General features: G+C 38.8%; 1 pseudogene; it reads left to right on the forward strand.

Annotated features, from left to right (window-relative positions):
* The window catches only part of LOC115519468, a 113,442-nt pseudogene that overhangs the window by 55,184 nt on the left and 38,153 nt on the right, over positions 1-20,105 (forward strand).

The raw sequence follows: 20,105 nt of genomic DNA on the forward strand, positions 1-20,105 counted from the left end.
ATCATAAAAGAATTCTAAGAAGCCTCTCTGAAGGTTGCTCCTTCAAAATACATTACTAGCTGCTACACTTACAAATGAAAAAGGTGAGGGCACCTAGGTGACTCATTCCATTAAGCGTCCAACTCTTGATTTCGGCTCAGGTCATGATCTCGTGGTTCCAGCCAGGCTGGAGTATGGAGCCTGCTTGGATAGTCTCTCTCTCCCTCTTTCTCTGCCCCTCCCCTGCTCACTCTCTCTCTCAAAATAAATACATAAACGTTAAAAAATAAAACCATTGATAAAGGTGAAACCCATGTTAGACCAGTGCCATACCTGCTGCCCTCATCTACACAAACGTGCACCATGGGCAGCAGACATGTTTTAGTCATCTCTTTCCCCTGCAGTGATTAACACAGGACCTGGCTTATTAGACATCAGATGTTTGCTGAATCGGATCTGTGGGCCACACAGGAGCATTCTTCCTGTCCCTTGTAGGCTGTACTCAGACTCTGTTCCACATGGGCTAAAAGCTCCTCAGAGACAGAGAGCATGAGCACACAAGTGGGCCATGCTCCAGCTTCACATTCCAACAAGATGCTCTTCTGCAAGTGCATGTTGAGTCCAGGGAGCAGTTCAGTTGGATAGACTGCTGCCTCAAGCTTCCATACTGCTTGTTCTGGGATACTAAATTGGCTGAATCAAAATGGATCTTCTCCTCTGTGGGTACAGTGTTCCCTACTCATATCTTTTGAGAATGGACACATCCTATATCTCAATGTCACTCTGGCTGCATGGCAACATGGCAAATGCCCTACACAGAGCTGGAAGGCTAGATCCCCACCATGATCTTTCCAGTAGTCACCATTAAGTCACTTAACCTCATTGAGCTTTAATCTTCCCGTCTGCAAAATGAAATAACACATGCCCTGATTTATGCACGGAATTGTTCTGAGGATCAATGGCATAATATATATAAAAGTGATTTCTCAACTATAAAGCAAACCTAATAAATATAAGTGGTATTATTGGTGGTATTTTTGATATTTTCAATTTTTTTTTGCTGGTTTCTTTGACTCTGACCTAATGATCTCAGCCTCATAAAGTCAGTGAGGTTAAGAGGGCTGTGTTATTGTTTGAGAGGGTTTTCACACATGAACTTTGAAATACAGTCCAAATGGTATAAAAGTGTGACCAACATATTTCCTGCCCTGAGCAGTTCAGTACCTTGACAAAGAATGGCATTCCATGTGTGTGATTTACCATCATATTGAGATATATAACAGCTCCAAAATATATATTATCTATAAATATGACAACATTTCATATGTCCTAATTATAATGTAACACTGAATTGGTAGTTGCAGTGGTATTAGGGTGGATCTACAGAAGAGAAGAAACAGATATATAGTCACTCAACCAACTTATTGAGTAACTACTGAGTACCACGCACATTACGTCAGATACTGAGACTACAGCACTGAGCAAAACAGACACAGTCCCCACCCTGATGACATTACTATATGGCAAGCCACTCTAGTCTAGGGCATCAAGGGAGATTCCTCCAGTAAAAGTCAGTTCATGGAAGGCTTCCATGTATGGAATCCAGAGAGGTAGACTAAAGGGGAGAGGTGGAATAATAGGGGCAGGTGGAAGAGTCTATGGGACCTGTGTCATTTGGTGGCTATTTATTGTCTTTGTAATAATTATCTCACATTTTCAGCCTCACTGCCCCAAAGAAGACAGACTCAAATTCCCAGCCTCCCTTACAGCTAGGTTGCTGTGCTAATGTAATGCACTAATATAGGACTTGGATTCAGAAGTGAGCAGGACAGGTAACCAGACTTCATGTAGACTTTTTTTTTTTTAATAGTGTAGACAGAGATAGCTGCCTATTTATGGAACAGAGCAATCATTGTAAGGTCATGAAGCTGATGTGATACTGTGGTTAAATTGTAGGTGTTGTCCTCCCCAAAGTTTATAAATCTATTTCTACAGCTCTCCTAAAAATTATTTGAACTGTCAAAAATCCTTTAACAAATTCTATAAATAATGCATCTAATCATTTCACAGCAAAACAGGTATGAGAAAGGGCCCAGGACCATGAGACCTACCAGTCTTAATTATCTCCTGCAGCATCCAAAAGTGGGTGGCATCAGTGTGAGTTTTCTTTGCTGACATCTTGATGTCACAAGATAACAAACACATGAACACTTCAGCAAGGCAATCTGCAACTAACACTCAGGCAAAACAAAGAACTCTCATAGGAAGAATTTCTGGAGAGTAGTATCCCCAATGGATCTGAATGCACATTAGGCAAAAATCTAAGTGGCTTTTGACTAATGCTTGCTGATTCTCATTTAAAAAATTCATGGTGATATCCTTAAAGTCCATAAGCAGCTCCAAAGATACTGGAAAATGTTTCCAAAAGCCTTAATCAGGTTTGGCAATGTTCTCTCTTACCCTGCTACTAACATGGTCACTATCATTAATAGAAATGACTCATACATGTTGAACACTTATTATATGCTAGGCCCCATCACACTTGATCCTAGCTACAACCCTTCAGGGGAGGTACTTTAATTATCCCCATCTTACAAACTGAGGCAACAGAAACTGAGCAATGGGCTGAAGTAAGTGCATGACCCAGCATATGAACGCAGGCTGTATGACTCCAAAGCCCATGTGCTCAGCACTCTACTAAGATAGTAGTGGGGAGGAAATGTCCTTTTGAAAATTCTTTCACATGTACCCAGCAGTCATTTTGCTCAGTACTTCCTGTGATCAAGATACACTTGCAGTTTAAAGCCTCCCAATATCTTTTTTGTTCTAAAATAACTTGTATGATCTGTGGACTTACATACAGTGTAATTCTTGGCTTGAACAAAAAAATTATTCCCATAAATATGGAACTATATCAATCTTTATAAAAGGTACTCAGTACTATGAAGTTCTATAGTTAACAAGACATTGTCATACAAATGCTGTGTCTCAATAAAAAGTAAACACTTAAAATAAGTAAACAAATAAACTTGCCTTCTAATTAAGGTAATTGAGGCTGCTGGTCAGAGTCAAGGTGCCCTGGGAATCAGGCTAAACCAAGCACACAGACAATCAAAAGGCAGCTATTAGCAAGTATCTTAGTGTATGACATGCAACCATAGGATTTGGAACTGTTAACAGAAATCCCCTGAAATTTAACTTGATATGAACAAGGGACATCAAAAGACTCCATCATAATCTGGTGAATGGTTGACTTTTTAGTAGCTAATGAATTCTAAGGAATTCTTTTGTTTCATTTTAAGCTAGTCTTTTCCTGATGGCAACAGGGCCACCTTCTCTGAAGCCACCACATATTAACTTCATGTCCAACCTCATTCTAAGAAGGACCTGAAGCAAACGAGATATTAAGTAAGAATTCTCCTCACGAGACTGTCCCTGAGCGACTCTCTAGGCCCATGCGCAAGAAAGAGTTTCATTTTGACCCTTCCTATCTCCCTGCCTCCTGTCCCAAACTGCCTTGGACATTTCAGAGCTGCCTCTCTTACCCTCCCCTGTATCCGGTCAAGCACAAATGCCACATTAACTCACACTCCTTGCAACCTTGGGATTCACTTAATTTTTTTACATAAATATTTCTTTTTTCAAGACCCACCTGCACTATGACCACAAGTCTCTGTTCTCTAAGTACACCGTTTTGTCTTAATTTTGCTTCTACCTTCTTATTCACTACATGCCTTCCTCAGGCTCCTCTCCTGAGTCGCCAGGGTTTCCCCAGGCAGATCTCACCCTCCACACATCCTCACCCAGTCATGCTTTGTCAGCCCCAGATCCTCTATACTACAGCCACTGCCCATTCAAAGGACGCGCTCTTTTCCCTTCAACCACTACCAGCCTCTTCACAGTTCATTGCCCTGTGCCACCAGATACCCAGGGCCCCTCTGGCCTCACCTCTGGTGCTGTCCTTCTGCTGTTGTCCTCATCTTCCTGGGACCTGCCCACCAGCCCCACATCCTTATCTCTGTCTTGATCTTGCATTTCTAAGGTCTTTTTTTTTTCTGTGAGTCTTTCTCTTTGGAGTCATGGAATTCTCTACTTTTTGCATTTATCTTTTTTTTTTTAATTTGTCTCTTTCTTAAATGCATCTATTTCAGTTTTAAAAAGTGAGGCATGATGAAAAAAATATTAAGTAAATAATAGTTCAGTCAGTCAAAGAATGTGGAAAAACAATAAAGAGGGTCCTTGCATGATTATTGTTGAGATACTAAGCCTATTTCATTAGTGCTCATAAAAATATAATAAGGTGGACAGGGTTATTTGGTGTGTTTTTTTTGTTTGTTTGCTTGTTTGTTTGTTTTTTGTTTTTAAAGCACGGACAGTTGTTATCTACAGTTTCCAGAGAAGGAATTTGAGGCCAAGAGAGGTAATTCACATCACATAGATCGTAAATGGTAGCACTAAAATTTGTATCTAAAGCTGTTTGATGCCAAAGTTCACTCTATTAGGTGCCACCCTACCTTAGCACCTATATAAGCCAATTCCATACAGTACTGTAGAATTTAGGAAATGTGGAATAGAATTCTTGAACTTCAGGATTCAAATTATGATTCTCCCAACCTGCTCACCAATGTGGAATGCACTGAAAAGTTCATTGACTACATTTCCAACACCAGTGTTGTCTGTGTATATTAAAGATAAGCATCAAATCTTGTCCTGCTCCAATCCATCCACATGGCAGTCAGAATCATATTCTCAAACTGTGAATTGGATGATATCATGTCCTTGCTCAATACCCTCCCTCCAGTGGTTTTCCAATGTACTTAAGAAAAAACCCTACAAGGAATATTTTGTGGACTTCTTCCCAAAGCCAAACTTCCACAGGTTCCTTGTGCCTCCTTCAGCATCTCACTCCTCTGTCATTTCCTCATTTTTCCCTTGTTCAACAGCATTTCAAGTGTCTTCTACTATAACAAAAGCTCTTCTTTAACTTCTTTCCCCTCCCTCTCTTTTTCCTCTTAAAGGACGGTTTACATACTCCAGTAGCTGTTTTCCCCCCATTAACCACATAGATACTCTCTTTGCTCTTTGTAGCACAGTTTCAGCCTTTACCTTCTCCTGAAGCTAAGCCATCTCTTAACAGTGTAATCTAAGTCACCTAAGCAATCCAATGTGTCTCTCCTTTTTTGACTTCTGTGTCATGTTCTTGGGATCTTCCTTTGTCCCTGACCTCTCCAGTTCTCTTTTACTTTCCTTGTCCTCCAAATGTCCCTTCCTCTTCCTGATCTGTATTTTTCTCTTAGCAGACACATCCACTGTAATGACTTTAACATTTTTTTTAAGTAGCTTCCACACCCAGCTCAGAGCCCAGTATAGAACTTGAATTCACGACCTTGAGATCAAGACCTGAGCTGAAATCAGAATCAGACGCTTAACCCACTGAGCCGCCCAGGAGCCCTGACTTCGTCACTTTTTATGACTTCCAACTCTGAATTTTTCATGTATTCTTGTTCACACTTCTAACACCCACTGATTTCTATGTGGAAATCCTTACCAGTCTTAAAGCCACATATAACTAAGCTTCCATCACATCTGCCATGCCTCTCTAGTGCAAACCCCTGATTCTAAGCAGGCAACTTAGAAATCTCACCTCTTAAAAAAAAATCCTCTCATCACTTTGCACATTTAATATCACTTCTTCATGTACCCTCTACCTCCTTTCCAAATTTTCATAATTCTTTAAGACCCAGTTTATATTCTATCTCCTCCTAAAGACTGCCTTGACCACAGGTATACTGTAAATTCTATACTATAAATCCCTAAGGGCAGAGGCCATTGTTTCGATAACACAGCATTTCTCATTGTATTCATCTCCACCTCCTCTCCCCAAATTCCAACGCTTACTAAACTTTCAATAATGTTTTTTGAAATGAAGGAAGGAAGGACTTCAAATATTTGCACAGATAGAGAAGAAAGTGTAATCTTGGCATACTTCTTACTTCTGCTGAAAATATTTGCAGAGTCACAATATGTAAGTGTACTGATTGATTTTCAACCCTTTGGAACTGACCTATAAGGAAAAAGCAGAAGATTTAAATATAAGTATATGATAAACTGTCAATGTTATACGTCTTAATGCTGTAAAAGTGAAGATCTAGTTGATAAACAGTGGAAGTAGGGAGCAGAGAAGGGGGGATGCTTGGGATGCAATACTCTCATGTGGAAGGCAATGGGTCTTCATGGGTTTGGATTCAGACTGCCTAGTCCCTCTGCTACCTTACTGGCCTTGTGACCTTAAGCAAGGCATCCCCTACCCCCTCTGTTTTACTTTTCTTATTTGTAAATTAGTAACGATACCTCATAGGGCTGCTATAAGGATTAAATAAGATAATTCATGCGATAGACTTAGAACAGTGTCTGGCACAGAGTAAATATCCAGTAGATTTTGGTCATTGCTCTCTTACAAATTTGAACATAAAGAGACAATGTCTGAAGTTGATAGAATCAGAAACCAAGGTTTATGTGTATTGCATAAAAATATAAAGATAACAGAGGAACTAAAAATAATAAAACTTGGAGGAGGAGGGGAAAATGGGGAAAGTAGAAATGAACCAAATCTTCAAATTTCAAACCAGGGAGTCAAAAGACCTTATTTTAAGATATAGTGGCCCCAAATATTATTTGGAATTAGGGAAATAACCATCAGTAATTAAAAGAGAAAAGCTTACAAATGATTGCTTCTGGGAAGTGTGACTGGAAGTAGGAAGGAGTAGAAAGAGGTTCTGTTTCTTTTCACTGTAATTTTTCTAGTATTTGATTCTTTACTGGCCATATATTATTGTGATTTTTATAAGACATAAACATGCATACCCATATGTGTATTTGCATTTACATGGACACAAGATGCTTTAAACAAGGGCAAGAGTTGTTTCACTCCCTGGTAGCATCTAACATGGCACTTTGCCAAAATGTATACATGATAAACATCTGTTAAACAAACAATGCTGCCTCACTCACTGCTACCTTCCAAAACAATAAGACTGCCTTACTGTTAGCAGAGTAGCTGAGCTGAAAGTTATTGAACTTATGCTAAATATATCAAACCCATGTGTCTTTATTTCTAATTTTCCTTTAGATTAGGAAACAGGTGCTTCCTTCTTCACTAAATGTAACACTCAAGAAAACCACTCCAATGAACCACTTCAAGGGAAGTGAATGTCCATTGAAAATGATGTTTTTCTCAGTACAGAAGAAACGATAGTGGGAAAGGCTCATATTTACTTTCCTTCTCTTTGTATCCACCAGGTTGGTATAAATTACACAGAAATATTCTATCACATAATAAACAGAAATCATATTTCAGCTGTGGTAGAAGAGTCTAAGGTTATTTTTCACAACATAAAATACTTTTCACAAAATAAAATTTTAAACCAAATTTTAGAGATAAATCAATTGTAAATGAGACTTGTGTAAACCCTTGGAGGCATACAATGCTTTGAAAAGGAATTCTCCCTCTCAGTCAACTCTACTATGCCCAATAGTTTGGATTTGGATTTCTTGAAGATGCAAATTCAAACATAATTCCCTTAGAATATTGGAAAGATTTGATAGGTTGAACAAGGGAACAATATGAGGTTTTTTTAAGTGACTTAGATATATTATATTATATATATTATATATATATTATATATATTATATATAAGTTAAAACTATAAAATTATCTTCTTAGAAATTTGTAGAATTGCATGTATTCAGTAGGAAACTTCTTGATAGATATATGCAAATCTAAGCTTGTAATCTGAAAGACACTTGGGAATTGAGTAGAGAGCTAAAAACATTAAGAACAAATGTGCAAGAGACAAACATATAAGCATGTCACACAGTGCCAAGGACCAAGACAGAGGTAGATAGGCAGTATCAGAGAACCAAAAGGATTTTGCCCCATTCCTCCCAGATGCCTACCTCCGGCACTGATCCTAGAAAAGATCCAGAAAAAATAAAGGAGGTTGAAAATGAAGGGGGGAGGGGGAGGTGCACGGAGCTGTTCCGTATCTCAACCCTCATTGACTAGTGTCCATTTGATAAACCTGGTTGCACAATAAAGAAAAAAAGGAGGAAAGAGGGGAGAAAACTGAAATATCTTTTCTTTGGCTAATTTTTTTAATGACAAAAAAATACTTTGGGGCTAAAAATAAAAAATATCCCTCTGGGGAAGAAAAAGAACAAATCCTGGATTAAAGCTAGTATTTTATTTTAGTTTACCTTCTGTGCTCTCTTTCTAGACATTTCTAAGGTTTTTTAGTCAATAATTAACTGGTGTGAATAATACTACCGGTTCTATGAGGATCTGGTCCCTGACAGGACACTGACTTCTTTCCCCTTCAATTGATATGTGACCTCTTTGATCCTCCTTGTATCTTCTATATGAGTGGAATGCTTATCCAAATAATGGGAAAGGCTTCTGAATATTTAAAAAAATTTCTTTCAATGTTTATTTATTTTTGAGAGAGAGAGAGAGAGAAAGACAGACACAGAATCTGAAGCAGGCTCCAAACTGTCAGCACGGAGCACGATGCGGGGCTCGAACTCAAGAACTGAGAGATCATGTCCTGAGCCAAAGTCGGACATTTAACTGACTGAGCCACCCAGGTGCCCCTCTGAATATTCTTATAAACAGAGAAAAAGCACTCAAGGTCTGCATCTCGTTGAAAATTTTCTATTTAAAAAATGTGATTAGGGACGCCTGGGTGGCTCAGTGAGTTAAGCATCCGACTTTGGCTCAGGTCATGATCTCGGGGTCCCTGGGTTCGAGCTCCGCATGGGGCTCTGTGCTGACAGCTCAGCGCCTGGAGCCTGCTTTAGATGCCGTGTCTCCCTCTCTCTCTGCCCTTCCCCCACTGACACTCTGTCTCTTAAAAAATGAATAAATGTTAAAAAAAGTAAAAAATAAAATAAAAAAAATAAAAATGTGATTAACTTTAAAGCACCAACCAGTAAGGGTTTAGACGGGAGTCTAACTAGTCAATTTCTAATATTCCCACTGATACAATGAAGGCTAAATACCTCCAAAGCATAGTTATCCAAGTATCCAAATTTGATTTATTGGAATCGTATGAGTTTTGACCCCTAGTCCTCAACTTAACATATCAGAAATCCAAATATATATATACATCTGATTATCTTAAGTCTGGTTAGTGCAATAGTCTAATTGCTTTTTGGCTTGTGTTAATTTACCACAAGAAGTATGTCTGCATAAAGGGTCAGTGCTAGGACAAATGATTTTCTGCAGTTACATGTGTCACCACTAGATGAGGCTACCACTGCTTTTGCTCTCTTGTTTCGAGAGAAATCATTGGCTACTAGATGACAATGAGGTGGAATTTTAAATCCTAGGGTTACTCTAAGTTTCCTTGCTTTGAGGAAAAGGTGACCCATCTATTTTGATAATTTCAATAAAATTCAGAGAGCTAAGTGTTAAAGTACTCATAAATGCCCTTAAAACTATAATCCATGACTTCTTTAGTTGGTAACTGCTTATTTTTAAAACATACCTATCATCGCTTGCTGCGCACTGACTTTTGTGCCAATTGTTGGCTTGAGGGAGGTACAAACATAGGACATCCATGGAAAGAAAAGCCTCTATTTCTTCTAAGATAAAAATTGGGAAGTAGCTTACTAAACACATTTTTACAAGTATAACCATGAGCCCTCCCATTTTTACATAGTTTATAGATTTATTAGTGGGTAACAGGTACATCCAGGATTTCCACAGATGAGAGTCACAGGAACAACAATCTAGCAGGAGGAAGGAGGTGGAGGTGGGGCTTGTTAGTAGCTACATTTTTATATAAAGAACATGACCAGGTGATTCTTTGGATTGTTCAAGGAGAAGGGGGTGGTGAGTGTTGGGTTAGAGAAGACTAACCATGAGCAGAGTTATAACTACTCAGTCTTCTGACCATCAAATTTGTGCAGCTACTGTAAGGGGATCAGATATCTTAGCTGGATTGAAACAGTTCTGGTAAATGAGGAAGGTGTCCAGGTAAAAGCTCTAGTAAGACCCTTTCTGAAGCTTAAGGAAGTCAATGGGGGAGGGGGTGGGGGGGAAACTAGGGTAGATGAGAGGGTCCTCTAATTGCAATAATGGTACACAATGTAACTGGACCAGTGCTCACAGTGAAGACAACTGTAAACACTGACAACATACAAAAACATCCTCTTTAATGCCTCAAAGACTAAGAGTTACCGAACCAAGATTCTAGAGGGGATGGAAATCCAAGAGGCATTTAAGGATTCTTTTTCACCAGAGGCATTTACAGGTTTGGAAAAAAAGAAACTGAGAGGCTGAGCTAAGATTTTGACAGCCTCACAGGACCAAGGGAGGCAAAATCTGAGTCCAAGATCTGCTGAGCATAATGAGAAAGAGAAAAGCAGTCCCTGCTATCCTGGTACTCAAAGCCAGGACTGGGTGTTGACCTGTTAAACACAAACAATTTCACAGACCATCATCAGACATACCCACTGCATGGCTATGATGGTTGAAGACCAAAAAAGGCTAACTTCATAATCACGTTTGAACACAGGCAAAACATAAACATTGCCACCACAAAAATTACCAAACACCTCCATACCCTGACCAATAGGAGTGACTGCTGTTTCTTTACAAATTACAGCCTTAGCCTTGATCTAATCTCCCCTCCTTGTTAAGATACCCAGTTACAGAATTACCACCACCCTTGAGATCATCTAAACCAAACAGAGCCCGGCTTCATTAAGCCTTCCTCAATCACCTGATACATCCTTTAATAGGTCCTTTCCAACATTTTCCTTCTGAGACGCCCATGTTTCTCCATGGTGGGTGTTCCCCCTTGCTGCAATGAGTAAAAACTCAGCTTATTTAAAAAATCACTACTCACCTTTTTACCTAGTTGTGCAATGGCTATTTTTATCACTGTAATATTCTTGAGCTTTATGCTAGGACCCAGTTAACTTACTTGAAAACAATTTGATCCTTTTGGATCTTTGAAGATTCGTGAGACAGGCCTGAAGCCATGCTTTATGTACGGCTTATTGCTCCTTCCTACTGAGGCAAGGCCCCTCTGGGTGTTCTATTTGTTGGCTTGCTGATCTTGAGGTTTTCCAATCAGACTGATGGATGCAGGCACTGTTTTCTGCCTTTGTGTGGGAGTCGGGTACCATTACCTCTAATCCTTTCCAGTGGTTCCATCTCTGACTTATGTATTTTCTGCATGCGCATGTGCTGATTGGTGATCAGCTGAATATTCAAGGAGAACCTTCAGCAGATCTCTGAAGCACCTTCTCTCTCTCTCTCTCTTCGCATGTGTGTGTAGCTCTGTCCTCTCAGTATTTTTCCTATGAACTGGAGTTTCCTTGCTTTCCCATATTCTCAGCTGCATATCCTCAAGATAAAACATTGGCTGGGCTTTGCCCTGGGGCGGGGGGGTGTTTCTCCCTCCATGCACAGCTGTGTGGAATCCCACAGGGCAGTAAACTGGGACAATCGCAGGGCTGACCTCATTTGTTTCCTTCTCTTCTGGGATTGACCACTGCCTCCAGTTACCGGATACTCTTTGCCTTGTAAACTGTGTTTAAGTGAGAGGATAAATCCCAGTCCTTACTCTATCTTGGCCAGAGTGGAAGTTCTTGTAGACATTTAAGCTAAATCTTTAAATAATAGGAAGCCAAGAGATATGTTTTGTTTCAATCAGTTGGTTTTATCATTTGGAAGCATTAAAATTTCCTTTAAAATAAAGTATTTAAGAATATCAGAACCACTCTGGTTATTTGCAATCATTTTCCTGTTTGAAAATGTGTCATCAGTGTTTTAGACAATATTTATTTAGAAAACAACAGAAACACCACCATTCTTCATTTGGCAATTAAATAAAAAATGTTTAATGTGGTACAATTTCAGTTGTCTGCCAGCTTTGCTTCATATTCTGTTCTGCTTTAACAATGTAAGATTTTTAGTGTTGCATTCTTCTGTTTTTGTTTTTAATAAATGTTGTGGAAGGCATAGTAAAGATACCATTGCTGTCAGTTATGGATTCAAAATTATGACATTAGCTGTTCTCCTTCTCTGCTGAAACTGAATGAGCTTAAAGAAGCCACAGAATGTGTTTACTGGCTGAACATCATCTCCCCACCCTCACCTCTCCCCACCCTTTCCATATTGTGCATAGGCCCTGGGTCTCTGTAGTATCAGAAACTTTCTTTTTTTTTTTTTTAATTAAAACTGTCAAAAGCATATTACAGACTCTTTTCTTTATTAGAAAATAAACAGGGACATAACAATAATTCTGTGAAGAGCTTTCAGCGGGTTTTTAGAGATCCTTTGGAAAAGAGATGCAAGGCCGAAAAGAGGAAGTAGTTTTCAAAACTGTAAGTTGGCTGGGTGTTCAGAGTGACAGCATCAAGCAGAGACAAAGGTACCTATCTATGTCAAGGGGAGGAGATTCAACAGCCACACTAGCCAAATGGGAGAAGGAGTTTCAGTAACATGTCCTCTGTCAGGAGGCTATATGTCAGTCTGTTTATCCTGAAATCTCACCACCTGCAACACAGGCAGCATTTGGAAATAATTTTTAAGGCATCTGAATGCCTGAAAGAATGTCCAACTGGCTTTATTTGTTCATTTTTCAGCTTGCAGCATGTTACAAAGAACAACCTTAACACAGGTCTAGGGTGGTGGAGGTTGGGGATAGCTGAAGGTAGCCATAGGAAGTAAATACAAATTTGATAATAATGGAGGAACTGAAATAAACTTCGTAGAGTATTCACAGGAATTGAAAAAGATATGGCAACACGGGGTTATTTATTACATCTCTTTTGCCTTGAGGGCAGCATTTTTTTAATATTTATTTATTTTTTAGAGAGAAAATGCTCGGACAGGGGGTAGGGGAGAGGCAGAGAGCTAGAGGGAGACAGAGAATCTGAAGCAGATTCTGTGCTGACAGCAGAGAACCTGGAGCAGGGCTCAAACTCACAAACCGTGAGATCATGACTGAGCCAAATTAGGATGTTTAACCGACTGAACCACCCAGGCGCCCCTTGAGGACAGCATTTTATCACAACACAGCATAATCACTGATTATTACTTTAAACATGACATGCAGGTAAACAATTTTAAAGTTTATAAAACATTTAGAAGCTTTTTCACATGTTATCTCAAACTGATGCTGACAATGACAATAATCCTCTGTAACAATCATGGAAAGCATTATTGTCTCTAACTTGGAAATAAGGAAGTGACTTTGTTTAAGAAGGTGACATGTTCAATTCTCTTGATTCTAGGTCTAGTTTATAGTAAAAAAACTTGAGTCATTAAAGTTTAAATCTGTCGAGAACACTTGAAGGGGATGGAAACATCGATAATATGCTTGATAAATTTTCCATTAAAAATTAGCAAAAATCTTTGAACATTTTGACATGTATGCTTCAACTCTTGGGAAAGTTACTTTTAACTCATTCATTCTCACTTTGGTGAGGGCCTATGAGGTAATAACACCCTGTGCCAGAAAAAAGGTAGAGGTGTGGTGTTTGGTCCCTACCATTCAGGAAATGATCATTTAAGGAATAATATGAAGCACAAACCTGTTAGCAGAAGGTAAGGTGGACTAGCACTAACTAAACAAGTCCTTATAGTTAGTTAGGGACTGGAAGGGAGCATGTGTCACTTCCAAGGTGGCATTTGCCTTGTGATAAGTAGGTTTACACAGAAGATACTGAGAGAGATGTATTGCACATAGAGTGCATCTTTTTTTTTTTAATTTTTTTTTCCAATGTTTATTTATTTTTGGGACAGAGAGAGACAGAGCATGAACGGGGGAGGGGCAGAGAGAGAGGGAGACACAGAATCGGAAACAGGCTCCAGGCTCCGAGCCATCAGCCCGGAGCCCGACGCGGGGCTCGAACTCACGGACCGCGAGATCGTGACCTGGCTGAAGTCGGACGCTTAACCGACTGCGCCACCCAGGCGCCCCTAGAGTGCATCTTTAATAAGAGGAGGAAATGCTGGGCACATCCAGAAATGCAAAGTTCCCTTGCCTGCCTGAAGCATGGAGTGAATACAGGGCAATCTGAAAAGAAAAAAGGGGAAAAAAACTAAAAATATTGAAAACGCATTCACTCATTCAGCAGATATGAACTGAGAAGCCAGGCTCTGCTCTACGCTCTGGGCATTCATCAGTGAGCAAAGTAGACGAACTTCCCGCCTTCAAGAAGCTTATGTTCTAGCAGAGAGGTAGATAAAACAAACAGATCAATACATCATGAAGTATCAGGAATTGATAAATGGTAAGAAAGAAAAAATAAAGCAGGCTGAGGTGATAGACCCTGGGTGGTAGCAAACAGGGGTGCATTCAAGTAGGAGTCCTGTTTTAGAGAGAGCCACTAAGTGACAGAGAGTTCAGGAGACCAGAACAAAGTGAAAGAGTGAGATATGTAAATTCCCTAGGTCACAAACATCCCCAAGCTTATTCTCTTACCAGAAAAAAAAAAAATTAGAAACCCTTTTTGGTGAGAAATAGTTCTAAGTAATTAGCTCTGAGGTCACCTGGACCTTAATGAACTTTGTCTTACAAGATTTTGCAGATTAATCCCAGAACCTTGTTTCCTCATTCTCCCTCATCACTTCTGTTCTCATGGGCAGGGCAGAGTTCTGAGAAAACACACACAACTGAGCTCAACCCTGTGGCAAGGAGTGTCATCAAATTACCCTCAGCTTCCCATATATCCTTCAACCCTTCCCTCCCTGCTGTAGAAATAGGTATCCAAGAGATGACCGTGGTGCCTCTTGTTCTATGCGCCCTTTCCCCCACTCACCTGTTTCCAGCCAACCTCGCCTCCCCATGGTGCCCCCCGAACTACACTAAATGACACTCTGAAAGACCCCATTCAACCCTAGGTATAGGCCACCTCCTTGACTTTTGCTTATTCTGCTTTATCAAATTGTTTATCCAGAATGAAATGATAAAATATAGTAGGAGAAAAAGAAATAAGACTTGAGAGTTAACTAGGATCTACTCATAGCAGTGGTTGAATGTTGAGCCAAAGCACAGGCTGCAAACTCAAATGCACACCAGGACAAGGCATGAATACCAGTATATGTAGAAGGTCTGTGAGACAATGAGAGCCAAGTTTGTTATATTTCACTTGAAAATAACACTTGTATGGCTCTATCACCCTTCAATGCCCTAGGATCTAAACAAAACAACCAGGCAGAACATGAAAGAATCCATGTGGCACATAGGCTGTCAGTTGGCCCCCCATGGTCTCAATATGGAGAGCTGCATCTGTGTGTAAACGGGAGGAAACCATGGAAAGGTTTTAAGCAGGGGTGGCATGATCAAGCAATAGTGTACAGGATGAATCTGCTAGCTGGCATCATACTAGTAAACTTCTGGACCAGGGCTTAAGGAACTAGGGAGACCTGTTTGTCAGGAGTATTGAGGACCTAGATTGCTTTAATGACTGTGGGAATATTTTAAAAGTTGACTAAAAAGAGATTGAAAATGAGGAATCAAAATGACTTGGTAACATAGTGGAGAGGGGCAGAATCAAAATAATTATATGGTCTAATCACTGATAATGGAGGAGGGTTTGAAGCAAGGAGGAAATCTGGTGCTTTCTGAACTAAAGTTCTTGTCCTAAGCCCCATTTGAATATACAAAAATGAACCAGCCGGTGCTGTAATCAGGAAGTATGCAAAGTTCTTTTTTTTTTTTTTAATTTTTTGTAACGTTTACTTATTTTTGAGAGGGAGAGAGAGAAAGAGGCAGAGAGAAAGGGAGACAAAGAATCTGAAACAGCTCCAGGCTTTGAGCTGTCAGCCAGAGTCCATGTGGAGTCAAACCCACGAATTGAAAGATCGTGACCTGAGCCAACTGAGCCACCTAGGCGCCCTAGGAAGTACGCCAAGTTCTGAGTCTAAACAGAAAGTGAAATTAAAAGTAAATTCTGCTTCATTCAAATCTCCAACAGTGTGGATTAAGGTAACACATCAACATTTCTCTAATTTTTCTTAAAACTCAGAATTTTTCAGTGACGATAATGACCTGAACTTAGGGTGTAAAACTGCTGTATTGAGATCTTGTAATCTAATCTGAGGCTCTGGAGAAAGGGGATGAATCTGGCATTACTGCCTTGAAAAATATGTGAACTTAAGGTTGGGAATTGATTCAAGAATCCTTCTGTTGTAACGACTCAACTCTTTTTTCGAGATCTAAATTTAGCCTTTCCCAAACACTGGCTGCAATTCCTCTGTCTTCGATGTTTTGTTCACTGCAATGCTACTGAAGGTGGTCAATAATACAAAGGAAAGTTCCCTAGACTAAAGATCAAAGGACTGTATTTTAGTCCTAATTTTGCTTCAAATTCCCCATGTGATTTTGGGAAAGTCACTTCTCAGCTTCTTTATCTGGATGCCAAAGACTTACACTCGCTGGCCTAAGTCCCTATCAGATATAACATTAAAGGCCATATGAATAAATAGAAATGCCTTTCTCTTCAGTCTCACCAATAAAATACAGCTTTCCAGGAGTATGTCCATTACAAGTAGGGGAAAAAACTAATCTTAAATTTAGGCCAGAGATTCCAAGTTATAATAATTTAATATTTTACCTTCATTATGTGCTTTGTATATGCTAATTTCAGTGCTATGCCAAATTCTTCACATGAATTATTTCATTTAATTCTCCTAAAGTAAGGATGGTATGATTATTACACTGTTTTTTTAAGGTGAGGAAACTCACGCTCAAAAAAATAAGAAAATTTGCCCAAAAATCATACAGGTAAGTGTGCTGGAACTAGTATTGGAATCTAAACACTCTGATTCCCAAGCTCATGACCTATCAAATAAGCAGTTTCATTTTTTAAGCAATCATAAATTTAAGTTAATAAACCAATGATGGTTTTGTGTATCAGAGGTTCTTGGAACACTGATGTTTGGTAGCCATGATTCAATGCTTATCTAAAAAAGAGAAAAGTGTCTTTTTTTTAATAAAAAAAATTCCCCAGCTTTATTGAGACATAATGAACATATAACATTATGTAAGTTTAAAGTGTACAGAGTGTTGATTTGATACAATAATGTATTGCAAAATGATTACCACCATAGCATTAGCTAGCACCTCCATCCCATTACATAATTACCATTTCTTTTTTGTGGTGAGAACATTACGGATCTACTGTTTTGAAGGTACATTGAGAATCTATTCAACTTTCAAGTATAAGATACAGTATTATTACCTATAATCATCATGCTGTACAATAGATCCCTAGAAGTTGTTAAATCTTTTAACTATAAGTTTGTACCCATTCCTGGTAACCACCATGCTACTCTCTATTTCTCTGAGTTCAGCTTTTTAAGATTCCAAACATACTTGGTGTATAGTACTTATTTGCCTTTCTCTGTTTGATTTATTTCACTTAGCACAATGTCCTCAAGTTCCATCCATTTTATTGCAGATGGCAGTATTTCCTTCTTTCTCATGGCTGAATAACATCCCATTGCAGAAATACATACCACATCACCTTTACTTGTTGATCCATTGATGGACACTAGGTTGCTTCCATATCTTGGCTTTAGTGAATAAGTGTCATCATTTGACCATTAGTCTATTCTTCTTTTTGTTTTTGTTGTTCTGGTTCCTTTAACAATATCTGTTTGTCTACATTAATATTACAAATTAGAAAATTAAAATAACTGGATAATTAATTCTAAAGAACTTGTTAATGATAAAAAAGAAAAGGAAAGGAAACCATTCATGGATTGAGTTGGAGTTGGAAGTAAGTAGAGGCAGCTGGCAGGATGGGAGTCAGAGCTGAATCATGTAAACTAACCGTATTGTTTGTCCTAATTTTATATTTTATATTTTTACCCTTTGGATAAGAAGAAATAATCTTAATTCTATTTAGAGGCAGTGAATTCAGTTTGATATAATTTCATTTTCAAAGGTAGCCTAAGATGACAAGCACCAAAACAACTTTTTAAATATTTTCACTAAGAATATTATGAACTCAAAATTTTATTCTATAGTTTTTGATATATTGGAATTATGCCAAAGTTAAAAACCTAACTTGACCAGCAACTTTTCCACCCATGGCTGTAGAATAAGGCCATTCAGAAGATGTTATTTATTGAAAGAGATAAAGTTCAATGCTATTAATAATAATATCTGGCATCCAAAAAATATAGAGTTTCTTTGTGACTCATTAAGACAAAATAGAGACCAACTGTGCAGCTTATTCTCAGGTGTCCAGAATACTCTTAGAATGATGTAGACAAATGTTAAAAGCATTTAACATGCAATGAATTTGCATACCTGCCTTATGCTCTTTGCATAGGAATATAGAGGGAATTCTATACATGCAATTTTGAGGCAGAGTCCCTTCATATGAACTCTAAATGATTTTTATTTGTAATAACCAAATGATAGCTCAATTTCTACTTTATTGTGTAGTTATTGGCTTGATTCTGACAGAGTGCAGGTTTTCTCCATTCACATATCCACTTTTATTTTTTTTAAGTTTTGTTTATTAATTGATTCTCTTTTTACATGCTATAAATGTTTTTGTTTTTTGTTTTTTTCCTTCTAGATCAAATCCACACATTGATCAGTGTGACGTAACTAGAGCTAGTGCAGTGCTGGAGAATATTGTGAGATTTAGCCTGGATATTAATCTGTCTTCTGGAAAATAGATTTCTGAAACGGCCAAATCATGCAGAAAACTAATATTTAATATTTATATGGGATTTTACTGTCCAACCATCATACCCAAAATATGCATTTGTTCTCAATTTTCAATGCCATCTATTGATCAGTTCAATAAGGGCCCTGGGGTTTAGTATCCACCAACGGGGAACCATTTCTTTGGAATGAGCTAAGGTTCCCCAGCATGGTCATTACCCTTCACTATGATTGGTCCATCCAAATCTTACCTCCCTGGGCTTTATCACATCTGAGAAGATTGGTCAGAGATGCCGCACTATATATCATCTTGCACAGCAAAGATCTTGAAATCATGAATATCATCCTTCGATCAGAGGAAGATTTGAGATACAGGAAACCAGGAAAAAAGCTGAATGTTTTGAGTTTTGCTGCTCATCAACAAATTGCACTTCTGGCTCTAGAGAAACTCATGGCTGATTTGAGTTAACCTGTGGCCATTGACCTCTAGGCCAAGTCAGCCGGTGGTTTTGAAGGCTTTTATAAAAGCACATACAGATCTTGTGGTGGTAAAACAAGGTAGGACATTGCTCTAGCTGTTTAGTCTCTTGTGATTACTTTCCTAATGGGTTACATCTTTTTGCCAGAAATACATTTCAGCAGTCATTTATGGAAAGCTCAGTAAACTGTGAAAAACTTGGAAGAAGAAGCAGCTCCATCACTTCTTAAGGAAATCTCGGTAAAGATGGGAACACAGAGTGCAGAAGCATAAACAGCTAGAGGGAGAATCACTAGAAGGACACACCAGTATGTGACTGTAATAAGGTAAACATGTTTATGTGCTGGGGGGAGGATGGTGATGGATGGCACAGAAAGGTGAAATAGGGCAGGCTTCTCAAAGGAGGTGAGTCTTGATATGGGACTAGACAGAAATGCAAATGAGATTTAGCTTGAGAGAGAAGAAGGAGAGTGTGTGTACATTGCGCAAGAAATGGCATGACTCAAATCCAGGAGGCAGGAACAAGTCTGGAGAATTGACAAATATAGTCAATTTGATCAGTTCATGGTTATTGAACACTACATGCTATATGCCAGGCACTGTTCTAGGCATGGAATGTGTAGTGGTGAGATATGTGGGAAGGGACAACCAGGACAAGAAAATAAATTAAACGGACAAGGTAAATGATAAATGCTATGAAGGAAATAAAATAAGGTGCTAAAATAGAAAGAAAGGGTAGCTGGGGATTGGAACTAATTTATCTAAGTGGTCAGGAAAGTCCCTGCCAAAGAGTTGCATTTAAACGGAGAATAGTGTTTTTTTAAAAAAGGAAAAAATCATGAGGACATCTTTGGGTAGAGTATTCCCAGAAAAGGGAGCAAGAAGTACAAAGGGTCTGAGGTTTGACTGATTGACCAGCATGGCTTGAGGACAGTGACAATGGA

This window comes from Lynx canadensis, chromosome A1 (genome assembly GCF_007474595.2).
Source record: "Lynx canadensis isolate LIC74 chromosome A1, mLynCan4.pri.v2, whole genome shotgun sequence".
Taxonomy (NCBI): domain Eukaryota; kingdom Metazoa; phylum Chordata; class Mammalia; order Carnivora; family Felidae; genus Lynx; species Lynx canadensis.